The following is a 7,344-nucleotide window of genomic DNA, read 5'->3' on the forward strand; positions in this document are numbered from 1 at the left end:
AACTATCCTTCCTGGGGTTTATTGAGCTTCTTGAATGCTTATCTTTTCACTTTTCAGGATGTTAGGGAAATTTTCTTCCAGCAGCTCTTCAACTATCTCCTCTGTGGACCTGTGTGATTCTTCCTGTTCTGGAATGCTGACAATTCTTAAGTTATTCCTCTTCATGTTGTCCAACATGAATCTTAGACCTTCTTCAGATTTTTTTTTTACCCTTTTTTTAATGCTTGTTCTTCTATCATAGTAGTACTGAGAGTTGTATCTTCCAGCTCACTAGTTCTGGCTTCCATCTCTTCAATTCTACTCCTTTGTCCTTTCAGTGTATTGTCTATTTCTGAAATTCTGTTATTAATCCTTTTTACCTCTTTCTTTAGGTTTTGAATTGTTTCCAAGCTATATATATATCTTATTTGATTGTTCCTGTAGCATTTTCCTGACTTCTTCTGTATTTTTCTCAACTCAATTGTAAAGTATTTTGAAACCTTTTATAATAATTTTTCTGAATTCCTCCTCAGGCATTTCCAAAGCCTGACCATCTTCCAGTATGGAGTGTAGGTCTACCTCCAGCTCATTTGTCTCAGTCACTTTATATTGTTTCTGGACATGTGCTGATATTGTCATCTGTTTCTGTTTTTTGGGCATATTCAGTAGTTATTTGTAGCCTTAATACTTAGATGGGTGTGTGTTTTGGTATTTCTTGTGTTTTCTGATTACCTCCAGGTAGATGTGATCAGGAGGTGGGCTTCCCTTTTCACTCTTCTTCCTGAGAAATTTCAAGATGCCACTGTTGATTGTTGTGATGTAACTCAGGATTTAATTTTTGGTGTGTTTCCTTTTTAGTTGGCCTGTTCCACTGCACAACCCCTGTTCAGGACTTTTTTCTAGTGGTAAACTAACTGTTCAGGGCCGATTGTGGCTGTTTTGTGCTGCTGTTTGGTTTTAAGTGGAAACTGTCCCTTTAAATTTTGAGGAAATCTGTGTGCATGGGTAATAGAACCCTCCGGTGGTAGGGATGGGGTGTCCACTTGTTCAGGCAACCCCCTCTAGTTACCAGAATGGAGGTGCGCAGGCAGCAAGCAATCAATGAACAGATTTAAAAAAAAGAAGAAGAAGAATGTCCACACCTTTATCTCTGCAGTCCTGTCAGGCGTCCATGGCTGCTCTGATCCTTCCCCCATCTGGTCTCGCCCAAGATGGCTTCTCAGGGAACAGCTGAGTGTCTTGGGTTAGAAAGCACTGGATTTATTGCTTCTGCTACAAATTCCACTGGCTGTAAGCCTTCCAACTTTCTAAATATTCCTTTATATATGGTTCAGAGTTCTGGGACCATCCCCTGAGCCTGCTTGGTATGGTATTCTGTGTTGTTGCTGGTGGAGATCCTCACTGCACTTCTACCCTATCTGCCATCTTGTTTGTTCTCTCTCTTACCCAACCTTTTGACCCATAGTTTATCTTATTCAATGAATTAGTAATGGCCACTGTTTTCTCTTTTATCAACTTAAGGTGAACTGAAGATTATGTCACTAATGGATGAGACAGAAGGGTATCTTTGGCCTTGGGCATAGCATATGGGGCTGGCTGTTGAGAGAATTATAGACTTTGACTTGGGCCAAACTGTCCTTTGAGAGGGTTCCATGTTTTCCTGTCACCATCAGAGAAGATCCTGCTTAGGCTAGTGGTTTGGACCATTTCCTGCTATTCTCTTACTCCTAACTGCCACCAGCTAAGTCTGTCTATTGAAGGATGACTGTATACTCTTAGCATGACCACTCACTTCCCATCTCTTGACACATTCCAAGCCTCAGTGAGAGGATGTGGTTCCAAATTGGGCTGGCTAACCTCAAGGTCAGCAGTTTAAATGTACCAGTTGTTCCATGGGAGAAAAATGAGGCTTTCTGCTCCCATAAATATGTATAGCCTCTGAAACCCTGTACAGGGTCACCATAAATTGGAACTAACTCCACGGCACATCACCACCATTAATAGACTAGAATTCTTCCAAAAAACACATGGACGAGTTTGCACAAGCCTGAAAAAACTGTTCTGCAGCCCCTAAATTGGAGAGCTAAGGTGTAGGAAAACAGGGGAAAGTTCCAAAGTCTTGTGCTTCTAAGTCAGGACAGAGGCTTCCAGTATGTGTGTATACCATTTCCCAGTCTATTTTGTCCTGAGCTGCATGTTATCCACGTCATATGGACGAGTTTTGTTCCCACCAATTTCCCCATGCAGATGAGGAGTTGAGAGCTATTAAGAAAAGAAGCTCAATTGTCCTCCTTGGCTTATCATTACTAACCAGGCAGAGGAAAGCTTCAGCCCACCATTGATTTAGATTAGCCCCTTTCGTTTCAATATTATTAATCACCCAAGTTAGCATACAGCATGTCAACATCAAACTCTTACTTTTTTTGAATTAACTGTTTCATTTGCAACTCCATGGCCATACCTGATCTGTTTCATGCCTCTGGGATCAAAGTACACATGCCCTGCAGATATGGTTTCAATGACAATAAAGCACACTTATTAAACTGGGGACTGACACAGGTTGTTACTCCTTTCATGGGAATCTGCCAGGCTAATCTTTTGAGGTGACATTTCCATAATAACTTAACATTTGCCAAAGTTCTCTGTTGCATTCTGTGCAAAGTAAACAGAAGGGTTAATTTCGTTCTCTAATCTCTTGTTATAAGCCTAATTATTTTACATGTCTTCATTTCATTAATGAATTGCTGCTTTTTACATGCAGCTTCTTCCCCATTGCTTTTGTTTAAACCTCCTGGTGGGAAGGGATAGATTAATTTTGTTGTGCCTTAATGAAACTGTATGCTACATTAGATTTAACCATTTGGCATGCACTGCCAACATCACCATTATGCATAATGAATTATTTTTTGTGAGTCCCAAACTACTGTAGACCTTCAGTGTTCTTCAGATATTGTGGCTATGCAACTAAAAGATACACAACAGCAAACTCAGCTATTACCCTGATGTCTAAGAAAATTATCTTGTGTTTTTTTATTCTCACCTGTGTAAGAGTGTTGAGATTTCCTCATTACATGGCAAACCCAAACATCCATTTGATTTTCCAGTGGGCATCTCAAATGAAACTAACAAATTAATTTTGAGGCTTTGGGGGCAGACCGCTGTGCTAGGCACCTGAGGCAGAAAAAAAGTTTTTAGATATTTGTCTTCACATCTTAAAACAGCAATTACTCATAGTTTATAGGTACCTATATCTGAGTATTGATTATCTACACTGGGCTTGTCTGGGTAGATTTGTTGTAGGCCACAATGACTAGGGCAGCTCTGATCCTTGTGTCTCCATTTTCTTTTGGGAACCAGTGGATAAACTTCCATTAGCTCTTTTTAAGGTGATGGTGAAGATTAACTGGGCAAGTAGAAATGTGCAAGGCTTCTTAAGATCTAGGCTTGGAACAGACACATATTTACTTTTACCTAGAATGTATGTTATTGACCAGGCATACCTGGGTGGTGTGAATAGTTAATGCACTCATGTATAAACCAAAAGGTTGGAGGTTTAAAACCTTCCAGAGACAACTCAGAAGACTTGCCTGCTATCTATTCCCCCAAATTCAGTCATTGAAAACCCTATGAAGCATAGTGCTATGCTGACATACTTGTGGTCTCCATATACTAGAATTGACTCAAGAGAAGCTCTTACTTGTTTTCTGTTGGCCAAAGCAAGTCATATGGCCAAGTTCAAAATCAAGAGTCTGAGAATTATTCTGGGCAGAAAACGGAAAGATCTTAAGCTAATAACTCCCCACTAATCTGTCAGTTTGTCGTTCTGTGGTGGTTTGTGTATTGCTCTGATGCTGGAAGCTAGGCTATTAGTCTTCCAAATATAAGCAGAGTCACCCGTAGTTTCAGCAATGCTTCCAGACTAAGTACAAGTACAAGTTAAGATGAAAAATAGGGGTTCCTCTTCTAAGGGATCCACTACTTGTCACCTTGTCATACTGTGGTGGCTTACATGTTGCTGTGATGCTGGAATCTATGACACCGGTATTTTGAATACCAGCAGGATCGCTCATGGTGGAAAGATTTCAGTAGAACTCCCAGATTAAGAAGTCTAATAAGAAGTTGAGGCAGACTATTTCTGAATATTTAGCCACTGAAAAAATTATGAATAGCAATAGAACATTGCCAGATATTGTGCTAGATATAAAAGCATTATGAATAGCACCATGATGTTGTCAGATATAGTGCTGGAAGATGAGCCCCTCCTGCTGAAAGGCACTCAAAATATGACTGGGGAAGGACTGCCTCCGCAAAGTAGAGTTGACTGTGATGACTTGAATGGAGTAAAGCTTCTGGAACCTTCATTAGCTGATGGGACAGAACTCAAAATGAAAATAAACAGCTGCAAGCATCCTTTAATAATCAGAAGATGGAAAGTATGAAATATGACTGTAGAAAAATTGGAAGTTGTCAAATATGAACTGGAATGCATAAAGATCGATAGACTGCACATTAGTGAACTGACATGGACTGATATGAATCGGAATTGACTTGATGGTGCTAGTAACAACAATAACAACAGTAACTTTTTTTTTTTTTCCCAGTTTCAACAAAGGTTTTTATTTGATCCCTAAAAAGCAAAATTCAGAAAGAAGTCGTTCACTGAAAGAACAGTTCTATTGTAAACTATTTTAAATCTCCTCCTCTCCCACAGTGTGTTCTTTGAGGTCTGGAACATCTCAGAGTGGACGATGTACAGAAATAATCTGTGAAAGGCACACGGCATTTGTCCTACTGCTCACACCTACCTGGCAGTCCAGGGAGTCTTTTCCATAGCTTCCCCGCTTTCACAAAAATTTATCACAACTTTTTTCCTTATATCAAAATATTTAAAGATCCCTCTTGCTGCTTTCCCCATTTCACTCACCTACTTGGAGAAATGCAGAGTTGAAAAAGTTTCTCCCCAGTTATTGCCAAAACACTGAATTCTGATGAATATCCAGGCTACTCCAAGTTCTCGAGTTATACACTAAGATACTTACAGAGGAAATTGAACCTCAAGTTCTGTTGTTCCCCAAAATGGGTAGCAGAAGAGAAGATTTCATTAAGATAGTTACAGACTTGAGAGTCAACCTATCATGAAGTTAAACCAGGTTTTGATCATAATCCTTGCAGAGACCCAATCAGATCTGAGGCCCAAATCCATATGCCAAAAAGAGAGCCAGCAGAATGTTGAGATACATGAGTGGAAAGTAATGCTGGTGAAGGCACAGAGTGAAGAATCCCAAGCAATGTTTAGTGCCATTTTCATTTAATAAGCCAGTACTACAACAACCTAAAGACCTTGGCTGTGATCACACCAGGATGTTTATATGGGATTGATGCATGATTGGTGGCTGGCATTTCCTGGATCACTATACTAAGCGAGCAGCTCCAGCACCAACTTCCCGGAAAGACTTAAGGCTGCCGAGTGTAGCGGAGGTATTTCTTGCCAGATGGGAGCTCTTTGTGAAGACTCCTTTAGGGAAAATTCTTTTGGCTTCCTCTTCAGGGATGGTTGGAAGGACCATCACACTGTCTCCATCCTTCCAGTCAACTGGGGTGGCAACCCTCTTTTCTGCTGTCAGTTGGAGAGAGATGACTACTCTGAGAATTTCATCAAAGTTCCTTCCAGTGGTAGCTGGATAGAGGATAGACAGCTTCAGTTTCTTGTCAGGACCAAAAACAAACACCACTCGAGCCGTCACAGGCATGCCCTTTTCGTCTTTCTCTGCTGGGTCCAGCATGCCCAAGAGGATAGCAAGGTCCAGATTCTTATCATCAATGATGGGAAAAGGCAATTTTTCTGTGGATGCCTCACCATTGTATGCATTGATATCCTTGCTCCAGGCAAGATGGTCTTCAACACTGTCTATTGAAAGGGCAATCAACTTAACATTCCTCTTGGCAAATTCTGGTGCCAGCTTTGCAGCTCTGCCAAGCTCCGTGGTGCACACTGGGGTAAATTCCCGAGGGTGGGAGAAGAGAATGCACCATGAGTCTCCCAGATAGTCGTGGAAACGGATGCGGCCAACCGTGCTATTGGCCTCGAAGTTGGGGGCCTCATCCCCAAGAAGCAGACCTTCGGGCATGGCGGCAACGGTGATGTGGAAGGTGAGGTGGCGCAGCTGCAGCAATCTCTAGCCGGCTGGTTGTGGCGACGACCAACAACAGTAACTTTTTATGAAATAGACTCTAATAGCCTTATAAATGGAATCTTATTTAATATAGTGCTCAAACATGAGCTCCACAGGTAGGAAGCCACTCAAAATATGACTGGAAAAGAGCTGCTTTCTCTATGTAGAGCTGACCTTAATGACGTGGATGGAGAAAAGCTTTTAAGACTTTTATTTACTGATGAGACAGGATTCAAAATGAGAAGAAATAGCTGCAAGTATTCATTAACAATTGGAATATGAAACTTTTGAAGTGTGAATCTAGGAAAATTGAAAATTTCCAAAAAATGCAATGGAATACATAAAGATCTTAGACATAAGTGAGCTAATATTGACAATTTGAATTGAGAAATCATATGTTCTACTATGCCAGGAATGACAAATTAAAGAGAAATTGCATCATATTAATCATCAAAAAGACCACTTCAAAATCTATCCTGAAGTACATTGCTGTCTGTAATAGGATTATATCTGTATACCTATAGGGAAGACCAGTTAATATGATTATTATTCAAATTTGCACAGCAACCACTAAAGCCAACAATGAAGAAATTGAAAAAATTTCCAACTTATTTAGCCTGAAATTGATCAAACATTAAGCCACCATGCATTGAGAATTAGTAGTTTTATTGGAATGTGAAAGCTGAAAACAGAGGATGGATGTGGTTGTTGTTGTTAAGTGCTGTTGAGTTGATTACAACTCGTAGCAACCCTGTATAGGATTTCTGAGCAGTGGCTGGTGAGCTTGAACCACTGACCTCGCAGTTCAAACTAACCTTGCAGTCCAGTGCTTTAACCCGTAGTGCCACACCAGGTTGGGAAATACAACCTTGGTGAAAGGAACAATGTTGAAGACTGGGAGATAGAATTTTCTAAAACCAATGACTTATTCATTGCAAATTATTTTATTCAACAACATAAATGATGACAAAATCACTATTAATATTACCATAATATTGTTAGCTATAGTGCTGGAAGATGAGCCCCTCAGGCTGAAAGGCACTCAAAATATGACTTCTCAAAGCACAGTTAAAATTGAAGAAAATTAACAGAGTTTAAAAAGCCAAAATAAAACTTGAGCATATTCCACCTGAATTTAGAGAACAGAGTTGACACATTGAACACTGATGACCAGAAGTGTTGTGGGATGATA

General features: G+C 40.2%; 1 pseudogene; it reads right to left on the reverse strand.

The window, feature by feature from the left end:
* Nucleotides 1–5,433: 5,433 nt before the first annotated feature.
* Nucleotides 5,434–6,107, reverse strand: LOC102839308 (annotated as a pseudogene).
* Between the last annotated feature and the right edge of the window lie 1,237 nt (nt 6,108–7,344).

The sequence above is a fragment of the Chrysochloris asiatica genome, unplaced genomic scaffold, assembly GCF_000296735.1.
Source record: "Chrysochloris asiatica unplaced genomic scaffold, ChrAsi1.0 scaffold00355, whole genome shotgun sequence".
Lineage (NCBI taxonomy): Eukaryota > Metazoa > Chordata > Mammalia > Afrosoricida > Chrysochloridae > Chrysochloris > Chrysochloris asiatica.